Below are 20,468 nucleotides of genomic sequence, written 5' to 3' on the forward strand. Positions count from 1 at the left end.
CCACCTTTGGAACGCAGTACTGATACGAACCGACAGCGGAATCGAAAAGCAGCTTCAGTTGTTTGGTAGTGGTCAGGCATCAGGACTAAATGAAATACCTTTAAGCTCCTACACAGATTATTCGAAAGAACTTACTCCCCTTCTAGCACCAGTCATTCTCTTTTTGAAGAAGGGGCGTAGGACACAAAACGGTACACACAATTATAGACCCATGTTTTGTACGTCAATGTGCTGCAGAATTATGGAACACGTTTTATGCTTTAGAACTATAAAAATCAACATGTATTCCGCAACCAGAGCTCTTCTGAAACTCAGCTATCTCTGTTCCTCCTTGAGATCCTTAGCGGTATAGACAACGGCACACAGGTAGAAGCTGTGTTCCTTGACTTCAGGAAATCGTTAGTCACCGGTCCCCACTGCCATTTAGTGAAAAAAATACGAGCTTACAGAGAATCGGACCAGATTTGCGACTGGATTCAAGACTTCCTTGCGGACAAAGCTCAACACGTCGCTGTTAACGAAACAAAATCGACAGATGTGAAGGTAATTTGCAGTGTACGCCAAGGAAGTGTGATAGGGCCGTTACTGCTTACATTGTACATAAATGATGTAATAGAAAGCGTCGGAAGCTCCTTAAGACTGTTTGCAGATGATGCGGTTGAGTATAACAAAGTAGCATCGCCAGAAGAGAGTATCGATTTGAAGAATGACCTGCGGAGTATTGATGAATGGTGCATGCTGTGGTGGTTCACCCTAAACGTAAACAAATGTAACACATAGCGCACACATAGGAAAAGAAAGCCACTGCTGTACAATTGCACTGTTGATGACAAACTGCGGGAAACAGTATATACCGTAAAATATCTAGGAGTAACTATCCAGAGGGACCTTTAGTCGAATGACCACATGAAACAAATAGTAGGAAAAGCAGATGCGAGACTGTGGTTCAAGAAAATGGTTCACTTGGCTCTGAGCACTGTGGGACTTAACATCTGAGGTTATCAGTCCCCTAGAACTTAGAACTACTTAAACCTGACTAACCTAAGGACATCACACACATCCATGCCCGAGGCAGGATTAAAACCTGCGAGACTGACGTTCATAGGAAAAAACTTAAGCAAATGTAGCGAAGGAACTAGCCTATAAAGCATTTGTTAGACGGATTCTTGAGTATTGTTCATCAATATAGGATTCTGACCAGGTAGGACTTATAAAACAAATAGAAAAGTCCAAAGAAGAGCGCCACATTTCGTCACGGGATCGTTTAGTAGGTGCGAGAGCATTACGGAGATGCTCAACAGACTCTGGTAGCAGGCGTTACAAGGGAGGCGTTGTGCATCATACAGATGTGTACTATTGAAATTTCAAGACAGTGCTTTCCAGGAAGAGGCGTGCAACATGTTTCTTCCTCCCAGACACACCACGACACAAAAAAAAGAGAAATTTGAGGCATTGCGAAGGCTTACCGACAATCATTCTTCCCAAGCGCCATTCGCGAGTGGGACAGCGTAGGGGGAGGGGGGGGGGGGGGGGAATCAATTAGTGGAACCCGAAGTACCCTCCGCCACACATCATTAGGTAGCATGCGAAGTATGATGTAGAGGTATTGTTGCTATTCTGCGGGTCATGGATTTGACAAGTCCTTGGTAGGTTTTCGGAGGTATCTGGCACCAGATACCTATGCTCTAGTCACGCATTTCCCATTAACTGCGGCCCGGCGGCTGGTGGACGCTGAACTGGAGGCCGATAGCATCTTATTTGTGATGCATCGGGTTCAGATCGGGCAAATTTGTTGACCAAGACATCAACGTGACCTCACTGTCATGCTCCTCAAACCACTGGCCTTGGGGCAGTGACAGCTATCCTGCCGTCAGGGAAAACATCAAGCATGAACGCATGCAGGTGCTCTGCAATGATGCTCACGTTGTTCACAGCTGTCACGATGCTTGCGATAAATATCACAGTTCCCATGGAATCACAGACAGGTCCAGATCTAGGTGGGGGGGGGGGGGCAGAATTGTGTAGCTAAACTGGGGACCTAGAAACGACGGAGAGGCTTCGTCCCACTGTAGCTCTCAGTGGTTCACAGCCCCACATCAAGCCACAGCAGTCCACTCACCCCACCACCGCCCCACACCGAATCCAGGGTTATTGTGCGGTTCGGCCCCCAGTGGGGGTGGACCCCCTCCCGGGAACATCTCATACCACACGAGTATAACACCAAATGTTTGCGTCGTAGAGTAATTATGGTGTACGCACATGTGGAGACAGTGTTAGCGCAGCAATACCCAACATGGGGGTGGGGGGCATAGCAGGGTATCTACCCGGGCAGCAATTTAAGGGGGCTCCAAATTCACATTCCTGAAGGAAAGAAAAACATGTTTCACAAAGCGCCTACCATCCAGCGAACGTTGATCTATCAATTAGTAATATGATTTTGGAACACATCCCTTTTGGAATTAGAAAATTTTTGTTCACGTTCTAAGTTAATTTCTGAATTAATTATAAGCTGATTTTTGAATGCGTGCATAGTGTACGTGACCTCTCTGCCAGGGGAATCTCCCTCGCATAAAGAAATAAAAAACTCCCCCCAGACAAAAGTGTACGGGGCTATGAGAGTTGAGCCTAATAAAGCCGAACGGTGTTTATCTGCTCGATTCGGTATGCGAATGATGCGCGTTGTTATAATTATTAGGGAAATCCATAGATTTAGACTAGCTGAGTGGAAATAAACGACTAACAGAAGGAACAGGTGAGAATAATGACATATTACATTCTCGGTGTATCCCAGAAAATGAAATTTTGACAATTTTCTTTGCCAGAACGCTACACAGCTAAGGGCCAGTACAACAGTCCCCGGGTTTCTCTGAATTGCGCGGAAAACGCGTTGTGTGAAAACGTAATAACGCCTAAACGGAGAATAAACGCGGGATAACTGAACTGCAGGGTTAGCGAAGTTAACCGGAGAACAAGGTTTGACAATGTCGGGGATAGTTACAGAATCAGTGATGACAAGATTGTGTGTTAGAACGAGGAAGGAAAAGGAAGGGGGCTATCACACAAATTACACTACTGGCCATTAAAATTGCTACACCGCGAAGATGACGTGCTACAGACGCGAAATTTAACCGACAGGAAGAAGATGCTGTGATATGCGAATGATTAGCTTTTCAGAGCATTCACACAAGGTTGGCGCCGGTGACGACACCTACAACGTGCTGACATGAGGAAAGTTTCCAACCGATTTCTCATACACAAACAGCAGTTGACAGGCGTTGCCTGGTGAAACGCTGTTGTGATGCCTCGTTAAGGAGGAGGAATGCGTACCATCACGTTTCCGACTTTGATAAAGGTCGGATTGTAGCCTATCGTGATTGCGGTTTATCGTAACACGACATTGCTGCTCGCGTCCGTCGAGATCCAATGACTGTTAGCAGAATATGGAATCGGTGGGTTCAGGAGGGCAATACGGAACGCCGCGCCGTGCTGGATCCCAACGGCCTCGTATCACTAGCAGTCGAGATGACAGGCATCTTATCCGCATGGCTGTAACGGATCGTGCAGCCACGTCTCGATCACTGAGTCAACAGATGGGGACGTTTGCAAGACAACAACAGTTCGACGACGTTTGCAGCAGCATGGACTATCAGCTCCGAGACCATGGCTGCGGTTACCCTTGACGCTGCATCACAGACAGGAGCGCCTGCGATGGTGTACTTAACGACGACCCTGGGTGCACGAATGACAAAACGTCATTTTTTCGGATGAATCCAGGTTCTGTTTACAGCATCATCATGGTCGCATCCGTGTTTGGCGACATCGCGGTGAACGCACATTGGAAGCGTGTATTCGTCATCGCCATACTGGCGTATCACCCGGCGTGATGGTATGGGGTGCCATTGGTTACACGTCTCGGTCACCTCCTGTTCGCATTGACGGCACTTTGAACAGTGGACGTTACATTTCAGATGTGTTACGACCCGTAGCTCTACCTTCATTCGATCCCTGCGAATCCCTACATTTCAGCGGGATACCGCAGGACCGCATGTTGCAGGTCCTGTACGGACCTTTCTGGACACAGAAAATGTTCGACTGCTGCCCTGACCAGCGCATTCTCCAGATCTCTCACCAATTGAAAACGTCTGGTCAATGGCAGCCGAACATCTGGCTCGTCACAATACGCAAGTCACTACTGTTGACGAACTGTGGTATCGTGTTGAAGCTGTACCTCTACACGCCATCCAAGCTCTGTTTGACTCAAATGTGAAAATGTAATCACATGTCAGTTCTAGTATAATATATTTGTCCAATGAATACCCGTCTATCATCTGAATTTCTTCTTTGTGTAGCAATTTTAATGGCCAGTACTGTGTTACTACCTGACTGCAGATGGTAAATGAGACGTGTGAAGAGCAGCTGCAGCCTCGCAGTCCTCGAGAGAGCAAGCAGGTTCCGCTGACATAAAATGTAGCTCTGCAGCGACGCACGAACTTGTGTCACCCGTGGGGACCCCCGCCCGCTCGCGTCCTTGACCCGCGCCCCGCCCCTCCATTAAAACTCGCAGCCGCAAACTTCCGCTGCTCCGGATATTTCTTAACAAGCAGCGCCCCGCCCAGATCGTTTCAGTGGTCGGTTGTTGCCCGACAAATGCTTCCTGTTTCGGACCCCCATCTCCCCTTTTCTTTCCTCTGCAGAAATTAAGTTAATGGATATTCTCGATCGGCTCGGCGCAGTCTGATTTCCATCGACTGCTGACACCAGTACAGCGAACATAACCGACGGTAACTCCCTCCTCCCTGAACAGACTTTTTCCAACCATCAAGTTCCTCCGCAACGTAGAGGACGTTCCATTATACAAACACGGTAATTAAAACATACACACGCGAATTATCATGGGCGTTCATTAAGTAATGGGGCAACGGCCTTGCCGCAGTGGATGCACCGGTTCCCCTGAGATCACCGAAGTTAAGCGCTGTCGGGCGTGGTCGGCACTTGGATGGGTGACCATCCAGGCCGCCATGCGCTGTTGCCATTTTTCGGGGTGCACTCAGCCTCGTGATGCCAATTGAGGAGCTACTCGACCGAATAGTAGCGGCTTTGGTCAAGAATACCATCATAACGACCGGGAGAGCGGTGTCCTGACCCCACGCCCCTCCTACCCGCATCCTCCTCTGAGGATGACACGGCGGTCGGATGGTCCCGATGGGCGACTTGTTGCCTGTAGACGGAGTGGTGGTTCTTTAAGTAATAGAACATATTTTTTGTGAAAGCGGGTTGGTTTTATTCAGCATTCCATATTATTCCTCGCTCTCTTGGCTACAAAACCCTGTTTTTCAACAAAATCTCCCTTCAGTGCGATGGCCTTATGTCAGCTTATTGGGTGGGCCTGCATGCCCACATGGTACCACTCTATTGGTCGAAGTACGCCCATAGTTGATGAGTGGTGCCAGCTGCAAATACAAGTCTGTATGTGAGAAGGGCGGTTGTGTGCCATTTCTGGACGTCTTGGTCAAACGAAAAGGGACGGATGGTTGGTTCATTCCGTCTACCGTAAGCCCACAAATACAGACCTGTATTTGCAGGCGTCTAGCTGCCACCACCCATCACAAGCTGTGGTTGTCCTTCGAGCGTTGGTGCCCCGGAGACATGTATCTGATGGAGACAGCCTTGCGAAGGCGCTGGAACACCTGCAGTCACTGTTCAAAGATAATGGATATTCTCCACGTCAGATCAGCACAGCTTTAAGGCAGAAGAAACGTGACCAGCAGTAAGAGCAAGAGGACAAGCAGCGGTTCAAGTACAGAGCGTTCTTGCCTACATCGGCAATATTTCGTCGAATTTAGGCGCAATCTTAAGAAAACATCGTGTCAAAGTAATCTTTCGCCCACCTACGAAGATTTGTGCCCTTCTCGGTTAGGCAAAGGACGATCTGGGATTGCGGAAAGCTGTGATCTACAGAATACTATGTTAGTGTGACGACGCCTACATTGCTCAGACGACGCGCTCAGTTCGTGAAAGGTGCGTTGAACGTGATCGCCATACTCGCCTTTCGCAGGCCAGTAAGTCAGCCGTAGCCGAGCACTGTATCTCCACAAGACATTGCATCGATTACTCTGCCACGAAAATCTTTGTCTCGACAAGATCCTTCTGGGATTCGGTTATTAAGGAATCAAAATGTTCAAATGTGTGTGAAATCTTATGGGACTTAACTGCTAAGGTCATCAGTCCCTAAGCTTTCACATTACTTAACCTAAATTATTCTAAGGACAAACACACGCACACACCCATGCCCGAGGGAGGACTCGAACCTCCGCCGGGACCAGTATTAAGGAATCGGTGGAAACACTTTTAGCGCAATATCTTATTAATCGTGATGGCGGCTTTCAACTGGATAGGACGTAAGACGTCAGGCACGGTGATTTCTTTAACTTCTTCAGAAACAAAACATTGTACGACCAATGACACGTTTAGAGGCATTTAACTTTATTAATTCTGACATCTGAATTTTAATGCACAAGTGCGCATTTCGACAGAGAGTGCGCATGCAGTATCACCATGAAGCATGCGCCTGCGCGCCGTAGATGTAACAGTATTTGAACAGAGCCCGTGATCCGATAGAGGTCGCTCATGTAGCAGTTGCCTTTGCGCATGCGTCTTCCTGCCTTATTTTTGTATAAAGGTTGCGACCTGCACTAGCAACCTCCTTGGTGCGGCCACTAATAAAGTGTGTTTTAATACGGCCAGTCATTCTGTGCAATCCTAGTTGCGACCACTACTCTAACTACCTCTGTCCCATCCTATCAGCAACCTTGAACTTACACCTTCGGAGGGTAATATGGGACTTCAAGTCCGACAGCCATATCTTCAACGTGCAGTACAGTGATGTCATTGTGATGCCGTCATTGTAAGACTGAAAAAAAAAGTAGCTACCTCCAGTACGGAACACTCACCTGAAGATGGCTGGAAGGTTGTCAGGCGAAATATCGTAGCAGGAAGTCGACGTTATCCGTCTGCAATACCGAAATTTCATGGAATACACTTGAGAGAGCATCGTTGTACCTGACGGTAGGACATCGACTCTCCGTGCTTTTGTTCGCTGCTTGGTTTCAGTAGACATCCTGTAAATGCCTATGACGCGCAACAAAACGCGGTGTAGAATATCATCGACCTAACACTGTGTTGTAAAGGTGCCGCGAATGATAATCAAAGAGGTGTTGTTATGAAATAAAATGGTACCCCAGACTATCTCTTCGGGACCGGCCACGTTGGCCGAGCGGTTCTAGGAGCTTCAGTCTGGAACAGCGCGACTGCTACGGTGGCAGGTTCGAATCCTGCCTCGGGCATGGATGTGTGTGATATCCTTAGGTTAGTTAGGTTTAAGTAGTTCTACGTTCTAGGGGACTGATGACCTCAGAAGTGAAGTCCCATAGTGCTCAGAGCCATATGAACCATTTTTATCACTCCGGTTCGTGGGCCGTGTGGTGGGCGACAGTCAAGTTATTCTGTCGCTGTCCGGTGCGCCTGCAGACATGTCATTGCTGGTCATCGGTGGTCAGTTCCTAGCAGTACCCATCACTGAAGACAATTCTGCTGCAGGCAATGAGATTCCACGCCAAAGACGCGGCTGGAGACGTCCCGAATAGAAGTGGTATACCAACCTGACTATCACCCGCCATACTGCCGGACAACCAAGGGTGATGGTCTGGGGTGCAACTTGTTTTCATAGCAGGACCCCTTTAGTTTTCATCTGCGGCACCCTTAGAGCACAGTGGCACGTCGGCGATTTTCTACGCCTCGTTTTGTTGTCTTTCATTGGCGCTTGTGGAATGTATTTTACGCTAATGCAGGTGTGGAGGGACACTTTGGCAGGCAGTTTGTGATATTTTTCGATATTGATCGTAAGTCATATTCGGACAATCTTCATAGCATACAGCGGAGCTATTTCGCTTACGTAGCTAATCCGCCTGAAATAAGAAATGTTGCAACAGGGAGCTATTTCCTCACAGTCGAGGTCGTTTTGCCCTCAGTATGGTCCATTATTTCTGTGTCGCCCCATGTGGTTGTAGTAAGAGTGTTTTCTGTTACGTTATTGACAGGCCGGAACAACAAATTCTAGAGGTAAGTGAATTGTGACGGATTAAGGAATTCCACCTAAGAAATTAAGGTGTACTATGAACATTAACTTGAAGTTTAATCCCTTATTGTTACTTGTATAAGAACACAGGTGATGCGGCGTGTGTATCAACAAATATTGCTGGCTTTTCCACATGGGGCTATTTCGCCCCGTACAGGTGGGTCGCCGGCCGCGGTGGCCGAGCGGTTCCAGGCGCTTCAGTCCGTAACCGCGCGACTGCTACGGTCGCAGGTTCGAATCCTGCCTCGGGCATGGATGTGTGTGATGTCCTTAGGTTAGTAAGGTTTAAGTGGTTCTAAGTTGTAGGGGAGTGATGACCTCAGATGTTAAGTCCGATAGTGCTCAGTGCCATTTGAACCATTTGAACAGGTGGGTCTGTTTCCGCTGTCGAGTTATTATTGGAAATTCTAGAAAACATGTTTCCTTGGTTTCTTTTCAGATGGTCCGTACATACAAAACGAAAAAGCCAAGTGCCTCAAGGGCCGAGGAAGATATGAAACAAGCAGTAACGAGTGTTATGTGAAGCTCGTTTGGATAATGTACCAGCAATATGCTACATGGTTTCACGAAGTTTGTGTGGATGCAAAAGGACGAAGAATGTTTACTTGTGGTAATTTGTTGTGATTTTGACACTGAAGTACGCTGGTGGGAATACCCTCTTGACTGTGTAGAATTTTGTGATTTCTGCCTTCTTCAGATGTTTAATACCTTGCTCGTGTAAAGGCATATCGATCTTTTATACACTGGAATGCATTCTTAACTAAAATACCATAATTATATCGCATTAAGAGATTTTTTTAAATGAGCTTCATATCATATTATACAGGGTTACAGTTGAAATGAGCGTGAATAGCCGCGCTGTACCCTGCAGCAGTAAAAGTTGCTGTAGAACGAATAACTCTCTGAGATTTGAACAGCGCCGCTCTGAGCTCTTACCTTCATCTTAATCAGTTTTACCAACAGGACACCTAAAAAATTTACGAATGTCAAGAACAGTTTTATAAAATAAGGTCTCAGATTTGCAAGTGCCACGATTTCAAGTAGTTGCTGTTACTAATGATCAGTGAATTGATTTATAGGTTAACAAACTTTGGTCTTGCGAGAATGCATTCTGTAGGTGGTATCCCGTAAGGTGGATTCACACAAGCTGATGGACTCGGCACACACTAAGGGGCGTGGGACAAAATAAAACTTTCCCTGAAAATATTTCATGCGCCTTAAGGCAGGAAATCCATGTGGCCCAGTTGCAGATGCCGTAAGCTGTTTGCATGAAACTGTTAAGGGGTCATTTTATTTTGTCCACCCTGTAAAAAACAGAACCATTATGTCAGTTGGATTTAAATTCATTCTCTAAATAACTCCAGACATAGCCGATACTTTCAGTAAGACCGAGGCCGAATCTTATCGAGTGCTGTGCTCCAGCCCGCGGCATCACCGCTCCACTCCCCCTCCACCACCATCATCCTGTCCTGTTCAGAGTTAAAGCCCTGTTTGTAATCTTCTTTGTTTTCACGAGCCGTTGAAGCAGAAATCTACTTTTGGATTTATCAGTGTCGTCCATCTACGGTCTAATCGCATTTGCTTGTAGGTAAATCATGCACTGTTTGCTGAAACTAACGTCAGCTTACATCTAAGTTGACCTGTGTGCGCAAATACCAACACCCAAGGTAAATGGTTCAAATGACTCTGAGCACTATGGGACTTAACATCTATGGTCATCAGTTCCCGAGAACTTAGAACTACTTAAACCTAACTAACCTAAGGACATCACACAACACCCAGCCATCACGAGGCACAGAAAATCCCTGACTCCACCGGAAATCGAACCCGGGAACCCGGGCGTGGGAAGCGAGAACGCTACCGCACGACCACGAGATGCGCAACACCCAAGGTACCAACACTGAAAACTGACAACTGTATCGCTGACTTAAACGTGTCTTAAGTTAGTGGGAGTCTCAGCACCGTTACCAGTTACCAAGACGGCATACCACTCAACCTTCTTGAGTCCGCCAAACCTACATGAGAAATCGGTGGCACAAGTCTCCGCTAGCTCTGAACTTTACCACGTCTCCCTGGGAAGAGAGAGAAAATCATTGCAGATGGCACCTTGTGCTTTATCAGCGTTTCTGAAGAAGCACCAGTCCGCCTCCGTAGCTGGGTGGTAACGTGCTCGCCTCCCTTGCAAGCGAGCCGGGTTCGATTCCCGGCCTGGTTGGAGATTTTCTCAGGACGGGGACTGGGTGTTGTGCTACCCTCATCATCATTTCATCCTCATCACCGGCGCGCAAGTTGCCCAATGTGGCGTCGACTGAAATAAGACTTGCAGTTGGCGGCCGAGCTTCCTAGGCTGGGGCTTCCCGGCCATCGATGCCATATGCTCATTTCCATTTCATTTCCGAGAAGCACCATCCAATCACAGACCGGCCATCACCTCCATTCTGTCACCTTTTGCTATCACTTTTTAATATTTGTTTATATTTAACTCTGGTTTTCTTGTCTCTGTGGTAAGCTTCTAGTCTTCTAATGTTAATTACTAGTGCATTACTCTAGTTACCTCTGTTCTTTGATTTGCAGTGAGAGTATTTGGCGCGTAGCCTCTGCTAAATAACCCCGAGAAGACTGCTAAGTGTTGTAATGTCACATTTTATTACAGAAATAATTGTGTCAGATACTCTGCTGTGTGTAGTAACCAATGACGTTATTCCTTGCATTTCCTCTGCTTTTTTAATATCTCTGTTGCTGAATGTAATGTTAATGACTCCAGTTTTGTTAGGTCTTTTGGATGGTCATATTCGAGAATCCGCAGTGTCCGATCTGCTTGTGACACCGCTAACCTCCGCTGCCCTGCCCAGCACAGAAAATACGACGCACAGAGTCCAAGTTCCGAGCTTCTTTAATATATTTCAAAACTTGGATGCGAGGGTTGATCGTTACAGTAGCCTACAGGGCAACAGGATTTCAAAAGAAGAACACATCTTGATCCCCGAAGATGAAGATGATGACATAAATATACAGAATGCAAAATATTTCTGAGTCTTTCATATTCAGGCATAAATGACAAACGTCAACTGGTCCTGGTATCTATTACTAAGCGAAACAAAATAACATTCGACGCTATGTAACTGACCATTAGCTCTCTGAGTTTAGTAACATGGGACTGTGCCTAGTACAGTTTGTAACTAACATTCAGTTAACGTACATTTGTTAATGCAATTGGTTTTCAGTAACTTGAAAAGTAGCTGTTTCAACTATTTCATTACCTGAATTATTAATTAAACATTCTGGCAGGGTAGGCAAAAGAAAGAGTGCTTGTTCTGAAGTAATTTTTAATCCTGGCTGGAGTTCCCAAATGAAACTCAACTGTTGCTAGGTATCTGTCTAGCATAATAATTGATGGTAACTCCGTTTATTTGTCATGAATTAAACATTCTAAGTACTTGAATGAAACAGATGTGATTATTCTATTGAAGTGATCCCTTTTAATCTTAGGCGCAGCAATTTTTATATTGATTTGCCACATTTGCTGGTTCCTCGACGATGAAAGTAGCTGCGGTCGTCGTCAGTAAACTGTGGTATCCGGAACCGAATATGCATGTTACGTTCAATCTTAGGTGGACATGGCACACTGATCCATAAAACTCCTTTGACATTGTGACACAGTAACAGATAATTATCGCGTAATGTAGCTACCAGAGGATACACTCGAATAATTAAACGTGCGTACTCCATTTCGTGTTGCATCAAACGCGATAAATGAAACGGCTAACTCTCGAAATGCGGGGTTAGTCGGCGGCCAGCGAGAGCCAGACAAAAGCCAACTCCCCCTCCCCCACCCTACTCTCTCTCTCTCTCTCTTTCTCTCTCACACACACACACGCACACACACAAACACACACTCATTTCTTTTTTAGAAGCTAAATGTTTCACCTCTGTTGTCTATCAAAACATAACACGTTTCCTAAACCTCTCTGCAAGTAATTATATGTTGATGGAAATGAAATGTGTTAAACAATGAAAGCCTTGACTGGAAGCTACCAACCCGATACTTCACTAGAACTTTCTGGCAGATTAAAACTCTGCACAGGATCATGGCTCGAACCTGGGACTTTTGCATTTCGCAAACAACAACCCGTAGGCAGTGGCTAAGCCAATTCTCCGCAGTATCCTTTCGTCTACGAGTACTAGTCCCACATCCTTTGCAGGAGAAAATTCTGTGAAGTATTGAAGGTAGGAGGCCGTCGGTTCAATCCCGCGTCCAACCATCCTGATTTAGGTTTTCCGTGATTTCCCTAAATCGCTCCAGGCAAATGCCGGGATGGTTCCCTTGAAAGGGCACAGCCGACTTCCTTCCCCGTCTTTCCCTAATCCGATGAGACCGATGACCTCGCTGTTTGGTCTCTTCCCCCAAACAACCCAAATGGAAGGTAGGAGAAGAGCTACTCGCGGAAGTGGAGATGTGAGGCAAGGGTTGTGAGTCGTGCTTGGATGGCTAAGTCGATAAAGCATTTGCCTGCGAAAGGCTAAGAGCCCAGTTTCCAGCCTCAAGTTGGTACACAGTTTTAATCTGCAAGGGAGTTTCACATCGCGCATACGACGCTGCAGAATGAAAATTTATTCCAATACTCCACATAATCATTTTAAAGCACTCCGTCTTTAGGCCACGAGTGGCCTACCGGGACCATCCGACCTTCGTGTCATCCTCAGTGGAGGATGCGGATAGGAGGGGCGTGGGGTAGCACACCGCTCTCCCGGTCGTTATGATGGTATTCTTGACCGATGCCGCAACTATTCGGTCGAGTAGCTCCTCAATTGGCATCACGAGGCTGAGTGCACCCCGAAAAATGGCAACAGCACATGGCGGCCTGGATGGTTACCCATCCAAGTGCCGACCACGCCCGACAGCGCTTAACTTCGGTGATCTCACGAGAACCGGTGTATCCACTTCGGCAGGGCCGTTAGCCTCCCCATAATCATTATATGAGTTTATTTTTAGCATAGGGAAATGCCATTCCTACACATGAAGAATGGGTGTATGATGGCTGTTGGATGTGTTTTCCATTGTTGCAGCATTTCAGGTGGAGATCTCCAGTGGAAGGCAACGGGAAACCACCACTGGAATCACTTCCCAAGACGCTCATGCGGTGGACCTCTCTCACGAGGCTTCCTCTGTGACAAGTTGAAGTTCTTCATGAAGAAAACTGTTACTGGTGTTGTGCATCTGGATATGCTTGAAAACTTTTTAATTCCACAGATCGGTGAAGATGACCGAGATGGAATGGTTTACCACCAGCTATACGGTGCAGCAGCTTATTTCCTCACAGAAGCTCGAAGTTTCCTCGATAATCGCTTCGCATGTCGAGGGATTTGGCAGTGAAGGGCCAATTACATGGCCATCTCGTTCTCCAGACTTGACATCACTGGTTTTCTTTCTGTGTGGTTTCATTAAAGACCGTGTGCATATTCCTCTCTTACCAAACAATTTAGCCGATTTGAAAAATCGAATCTACTCTGCCGTTGCACAAGCTATGCCCGATTTACTGCAAAGGGTGTGGGAAGAAGTTGATTATCGTTGGGCTGTTTGGCGCTTCACAAATGGTAGTCACACCAAACCAAAACTACACTTCGCACTTGTTTGTGAAACTTGAGATTGTTTGCTACGTTATGTTATGTTAACCGGGGACCTAGAAACGACAGAGAGGCTCCGTCCCCGCCGCAGCCGCAGTGGTCCGCAACCCCACGACGACTACCGCAGTCCACTTCACCCTTCCGCCGTCCCACACCGAACCCAGGGTTATTGCGCGGTTCGGCCCCCGGTGGACCCCCCAGGGAACGTCTCACACCAGACGAGTGGAACCCCGATGTTTGCGTGGTAGAGTGATGGTGGTGTACGCGAACTTGTTTGCGCAGCAATCGCCGACATAGTGTAGCTGAGGCGGAATAAGGGGAACCAGCCCGTATTTGCCGAGGCAGATGGAAAACCGCCTAAAAACCATCCACAGACTGGCCGGTTCCCCGGGCCTCGACACAAATCCGCCGGGCGGATTCTTGCCGGGGACCAGGCGCTCCTTCCCGACCGGAAAAACGTGCGTTAGACCGCACGGCCAACCGTGCATGCTTGTTTGCAATAAAATGATATATCTGCCGAATCTGTAAGTTGTCTCAATAAATTTCTGTATCATTCCAAAGTTGTAAAATCCTTTTTCACTCTCCCTATATTGATGTGGGATCGGCTGCCTATATTCATGTGGGATCTGACAGAGGACAACTTTGAGGTAGTTGACCATTCTTCATTATGTTTCTATAGTTGTCTATGTGTACACAATCGTTTTCTCAAAAAGTACGATTCTCTTCCATGTACGATGTGAAATTCTCCTCAACATTGGTGGCTAGATGGTAGCAAATGCACGTCGAACGGCATCCTTAAGTTCGTCAGCCGTCTCGTAATGTGTGGCAGCAACCTTCTGTTTAATGAACCGCCATAATACAGCGTCGCAAGATGACAGATCAGGACTTCGGAGTGGTCACTCCAAAGATACAGGCAAACGGACAGAACCTCGTCTGATCAGGAAATACTACACTGAGATTTTCTCTAACGGCTTAGGATAATGAACTGGTGCTCCATCCTGCTAGAACCATATAAGATCTAAGAGTCCTTGATCTTACTGATGTGGAATGAACCAATCACGTAACAAGGTGGGATACGCAGTGTGATCCACAGCACCGTCAACGAAATATGGACCAACCAAGTGATTGCAGACGTTCTAGCCCATACCGTTGTGTTCAAGATCCTCATAAAAATGTGAGTTTTCTTTAATTCAGAAATTAATGTTTCTCATTTTTGCACTGCGATATATTGGACACTCGTCCGAGAAAAACACTTTCTTCCGTGAAGGAAGAGTTGTACAGACATCCATAATTAGCCCATAAGCCTGATGACGTTTTCGCATGTCAGTATCACTCAATACGTTTACAAACGAAGGTTTAAATGCCTTTAACTTCAAATCTTACTTCATATGTTTTTTTTAATGTCGATGATGTGGAACACACAACTGCTGTGACTGCCAACGAGTGGACTTGTTTTAGCGAACATTCGACAGACGCTGCAACCTCCACACACATTTCCAGTCGTGTTGGTGGTCGTCCTGAGCGGGGCTTACGCTTTGTGAAATCAGCTGCAAAGAGCGTTTCCTATCACCGTAAAATTGTTGGTTTCGGTGATGAAGGTTTCGGAAATGTTACAGTGGAATCGCGTTGAATGTCTCTCGTTAAGTTTCCTGTATAGGGTTGTTGGTGTGCCCACGAGCTCATTCTGATCCGTTCCTCCATGGCGTAAGTGGACTCATGAGGCATGATTTAGATGTATATCAGCACCTGAAACAATAATATATAACAATTCATTAACATATATGTAATACGTAGGTGGTAACGAGACTTCGTGAAGACTATGTACACCACCAGGAGACCGCAGGCAACAGAGACATGCCAGAATGAACTAGGACATGGAGTGGCATTTTGTGGAGTTCAGCGATGAGTATCGCTTATTGTTTGTAGCGGTCAGCTCGACGCCTAAGTGTCCGTAACCGACCTGGTGAAAGGACACTGGAAGAAGCGATTCTCCAGACCTATACAATTCCTGTTGGATACGGCAGCAGGACTACTGTGATAATACATGAAATAAATACGCAACTGCCAATAAGGATAACCATCCGGCGTAGAACGGAACGACGACAATAAAAATTTGTGCCGGACCGGGACCCGAACCCGGATTTCCCGCTTATCACGAGCTGTCGCCTTACCATTGGGCTGTCCGAGCTCGACTCACCGTCATCCCCAAACATCCACATGTCGTCAACCATGCCTTTGGCCACAAGTAACATACCAGTTTCTGCAACCCTCTCAGACACAGTTTGTAATGGGACCTTTGCTTCCTCTGTTTCTTTTGATCAAAACTGAATGGCAATGCACGTCATCACACGAGCATGACTACCAAGAACGTTTCCGGCACCTATTGTGCGTAAAGACTGGAGTACCACAGAATGTACACTACTGGCCATTAAAATTGCTACACCACGAAGATAACGTGCTAAAGACGCGACATTTAACCGACAGGAAGAACATGCTGTGATATACAAATTATTAGCTTTTCAGAGCATTCACACAAGGTTGGCGCCGGTGGCGACACCTACAACGTGCTGACATGAGGAAAGTTTCCAACCGATTTCTCATACACAAACAGCAGTTGACCGGCGTTGCCTGGTGAAACGTTGTTGTGATGCCTCGTATAAGGAGGAGATATGCGTACCATCACGTTTCCGACTCTGATAAAGGTCGGATTGTAGCCTATCGCAATTGCGGTTTATCATATCGCGACATTGCTGCTCGCGTTGGTCGAGATCCAATTACTGTTAACAGAATATGGAATCGGTGGGTTCAGGAGGGTAATACGGAACGCCGTGCTGGATCCCAAAGGCCTCGTATCACTAGCAGTCGAGATGACAGGCATCTTATACGCATGGCTGTAACGAATTGTGCAGCCACGTCTCGATCCCCGAGTCAACAGATGGGGACGTTTGCAAGATAACAACCATCTACACGAGCAGTTCGACGAGGTTTGCAGCAGCACGGACTATCAGCTCGGAGACCATGGCTGCGGTTACCCTTGACGCTGCCTCACAGACAGGAACGCCTGCTATGGTGTACTCAACGACGAACGTGGGTGCACGAATGGCAAAACGTCATTTTTCGGATGAATCCAGGTTCTGTTTACAGCATCGTGATGGTCGCATCCGTGTTTGGCGACATCGCGGTGAACGCACATTGGAAGCGTGTATTCGTCATCGCCATACTGGCGTATCACCCGGCGTGATGGCATGGAGTGCCATTAGTTACACGTCTCGGTCACCTCTTGTTCGCATTGACGGCACTTTGAACAGTGGACGTTACATTTCAGAAGTGTTACGACCCGTGGCTCTACCCTTCATTCGATCCCTGCGAAATCCTACATTTCAGCAGGATAATGCACGACCGCATGTTGCAGGTCCTGTATGGGCCTTTCCGGATACAGAAAATGTTCGACTGCTGCCCTGGCCAGCACATTCTCCAGATCTCTAACCAATTGAAAACGTCGGTCAATGGTGGCCGAGCAACTGGCTCGTCACAATACTCCAGCCACTACTGTTGATGAACTGTGGTATCGTGTTGAAGCTGCATGGGCAGCTGTACCTGTACACGCCATCCAACGTCTGTTTGACTCAATGCCCAGGCGTATCAAGGCAGTTATTACGGCCAGAGGTGGTTGTTCTGGGTACTGATTTCTCAGGATCTATGCACCCAAATTGCGTGAAAATGTAATCACATGTCAGTTCTAGTATAACATATTTGTCCATTGAATAGCCGTTTATCATATGCATTTCTTCTTGGTGTAGCAATTTTAACGGCCAGTAGTGTAGTAAAGAGACGGAAATGAGAAAGCTCGTAGTGCTCACAGCGTGTATACTCCCCGGGAAATCCGGAATAAATCCGAGAATTTTTTCATCCGGGAGAAAATCGCTAGAAAAAACGGAGAATTTTTTTAGAATTCCGGGAATTTTTCAGCGTTCTAGTTTTCAGATAACTTTTTGTAATTTTGGCTGGTAAGAACTGATACGGAAAAATCTTACAACAGGAAAATGTGTTAAAGGCTTCAGGACGAAGACAGTGCAGTACATCATAACAACAAGCTACTTACGATGAGCGTGACGTCACAATTGTTTGCATTCGATTCGTATGAGCACGTTCCAGCGGGCTGACGCGCTTGCGTGGTTGAGTCGCGTATGAGCAATACCTTTTTCCGCTTCTGGCCACTTGAAGCGTGGCTGTCAGTGATTTTTGCTCTTCGTTGCAAGCTCTCACGTCAAATGAAAACAGAACGGATATCTATGGCTGGGAGCTATCAGGTAAATTAACGTATATTCACATAATTACGGAAGGCTAAAATTGTTATCAGTTTGTTTTCTGATTGTATTTTATTTCCACGTTTTGGCTGTCAAGCATTAAGCGCCTTGCAGAAAAATGAAGTTATTTTTTGTCAGTAATCTTTTCCGCAGAGGCAGTAAATTTATTTGAACGAAGTGTTTCAGTCCAAACTGTTAGCTAGTTTCGACTGTCCGCTGAAATGGCTCTGAGCACTATGGGACTCAACTGCTGAGGTCATTAGTCCCCTAGAACTTAGAACTAGTTAAACCTAACTAACCTAAGGACATCACAAACATCCATGCCCGAGGCAGGATTCGAACCTGCGACCGTAGCGGTCGTGCGGTTCCAGACTGCAGCGCCTTTAACCGCACGGCCACTTCGGCCGGCACTGTCCGCTGAATTAGAAGTGCACTGGCACTTATGGCATTATGCCATAATAAAGAACCTAACATGAGGTAATACAATAGTGGTACTCCAAGAAAATTTACGTCCCGAAAACTACACTGAAAAGCTTAATATCCGGTTGGGGCCTACTTCATTGTGAATCTGGACATACGAATGTGCACTTTAAGCCGAATTATGCATTTTCGTATGGTTTACCAAATCCCGATGTTGTTGGAGTAGCCTCTGACGTCCTGTTTCTTTTATGACATAATATAAGTTCGTATGAACATACGGGCTTCCTACGTCATCGTAGGTGCGCACTTGCAGTAACGTCTGTTTTCTGACGCTCTCTGGCAGCTACTTAAACGAATCTGTTTCAAACAGGTCGCGGGAAAATATTACGAATGGTGGTTTGAGAAGCGTTAGTTTGAAAGTACATTTCCTTTTACGCAAGATTAGTTATATTACGAGCGTTTGACTCTCATTTAAAGCTTAACACTTTGAGGACAGCCGCTCAGAAGAATTTCGAGTCCAGGAGACCAGACATTTATTCATTACTTGAAATTTTACTGGCACATTTGTGTGATGTATCTTAAAGTGTAACACACGGAAAAAATGATCAATATTATATGTATACCATGTGGTGTCACCGCCAAACACCACACTTGCTAGGTGGTAGCCTTTAAATCGGTCGCGGTCCGGTAGTATACGTCGGACCCGCGTGTCGCCACTATCAGTGATTGCAGACCGAGCGCCGCCACACGGCAGGTCTAGAGAGACTTCCTAGCACTCGCCCCCGTTGTACAGCCGACTTTGCTAGCGATGGTTCACTGACAAATTACGCTCTCATTTGCCGAGACGATAGTTAGCATACCCTTCCGCTACGTCATTTGCTACGACCTAGCAAGGCGCCATTATCAACTGTTATTTATCTTGTGATGCATGTACCGTCAGACCGATGTTAACCAATTATGGATTAAAGTTAAGTATTCCAGAAGCTACGTACTATTTTTGCTACTATAAAGACCTTGTCATTCTCCAGACCTCACGCCATCCTGCGTGAGCTTAAACCGTGCCCTTCGGCCTCCCGTCCTCGTGGATTGGCTGTCTTGCCAGTCCACAAAATACTATATGTACGCTATTTATATAAATTTAAACCATAAACTTTTTCTATTTGTGTTTGCTCTACTTAACAGTGACGGTCTATTGACTGACTATGTCACGTGACCTAAGCTCTGAATATCTGTTGTCACCGGTCGGGGTGGCCGAGCGGTTCTAGGCGCTACAGTCTGGAACCGCGCGACCGCTACGGTCGCAGGTTCGAATCCTGCCTCGAGCATGGATGTGTGTGATGTCCTTAGGTTAGTTAGGTTTAAGTAGTTCTAAGTGCTAGGGGACTGATGACCTCAGAAGTTAAGTCCCATAGTCTCAGAGCCATTTGAACCATTTTATCAGTTGTCATCGGCTGGCGAGATCACGTGACATGAGCTATAATTCGCCTACAACTGCACATTGCAATCTCGATTTCGATGCTTCGGAAACTAACGTGCTGTGGTTGGTGGAATTCGAATTTATACTTTTGTAATACGAAAATATGCAGCCGTGTTTTTTTTTTTTTGTTTTTTTTTTTTTGTTTTTGCCGGGTTTTGTTTTCTAAAGTGCCGGAAAGTTCTAGGCCGGTGTATAAAACCTTAACCATTCATAGGATTGATAAGTTTTACAGTCCTGAGGGAAAGTATATTGCCACTTAACACGGAAAAGTATATTTTCACCGGGAAAAAAGTGTACTTTTAACCGGGAAATACGGGAAAATCCGGGATTTTTTTTCCTTGTCCACGTATACACCCTGGCTCAGGTCAGCAATCGACAGTCAACTGAAGCGGCCGCCCCTTTTGAACAAATGGTGAACTCGCCTAGAATGCATTTCAGCGCCAGTGCCAAGTTATTTTCCATGAGCTGTACTTTCAGTTCGCGATTTTCTTATTTTCATGCATCT

At 46.4% G+C, this 20,468-nt stretch overlaps 1 protein-coding gene and 1 pseudogene across 1 annotated transcript in view; both read left to right on the plus strand.

Annotated features, from left to right (window-relative positions):
• LOC124776021 (AF4/FMR2 family member lilli-like) overlaps positions 1–20,468 on the plus strand; it is a 754,556-nt gene that overhangs the window by 723,368 nt on the left and 10,720 nt on the right. The gene's annotated exons all lie outside the window — the stretch shown is intronic.
• LOC124778736 lies at positions 4,915–5,032 on the plus strand (annotated as a pseudogene).

This window comes from Schistocerca piceifrons, chromosome 2 (genome assembly GCF_021461385.2).
Source record: "Schistocerca piceifrons isolate TAMUIC-IGC-003096 chromosome 2, iqSchPice1.1, whole genome shotgun sequence".
In the NCBI taxonomy this organism is placed as follows: Eukaryota; Metazoa; Arthropoda; class Insecta; order Orthoptera; family Acrididae; genus Schistocerca; species Schistocerca piceifrons.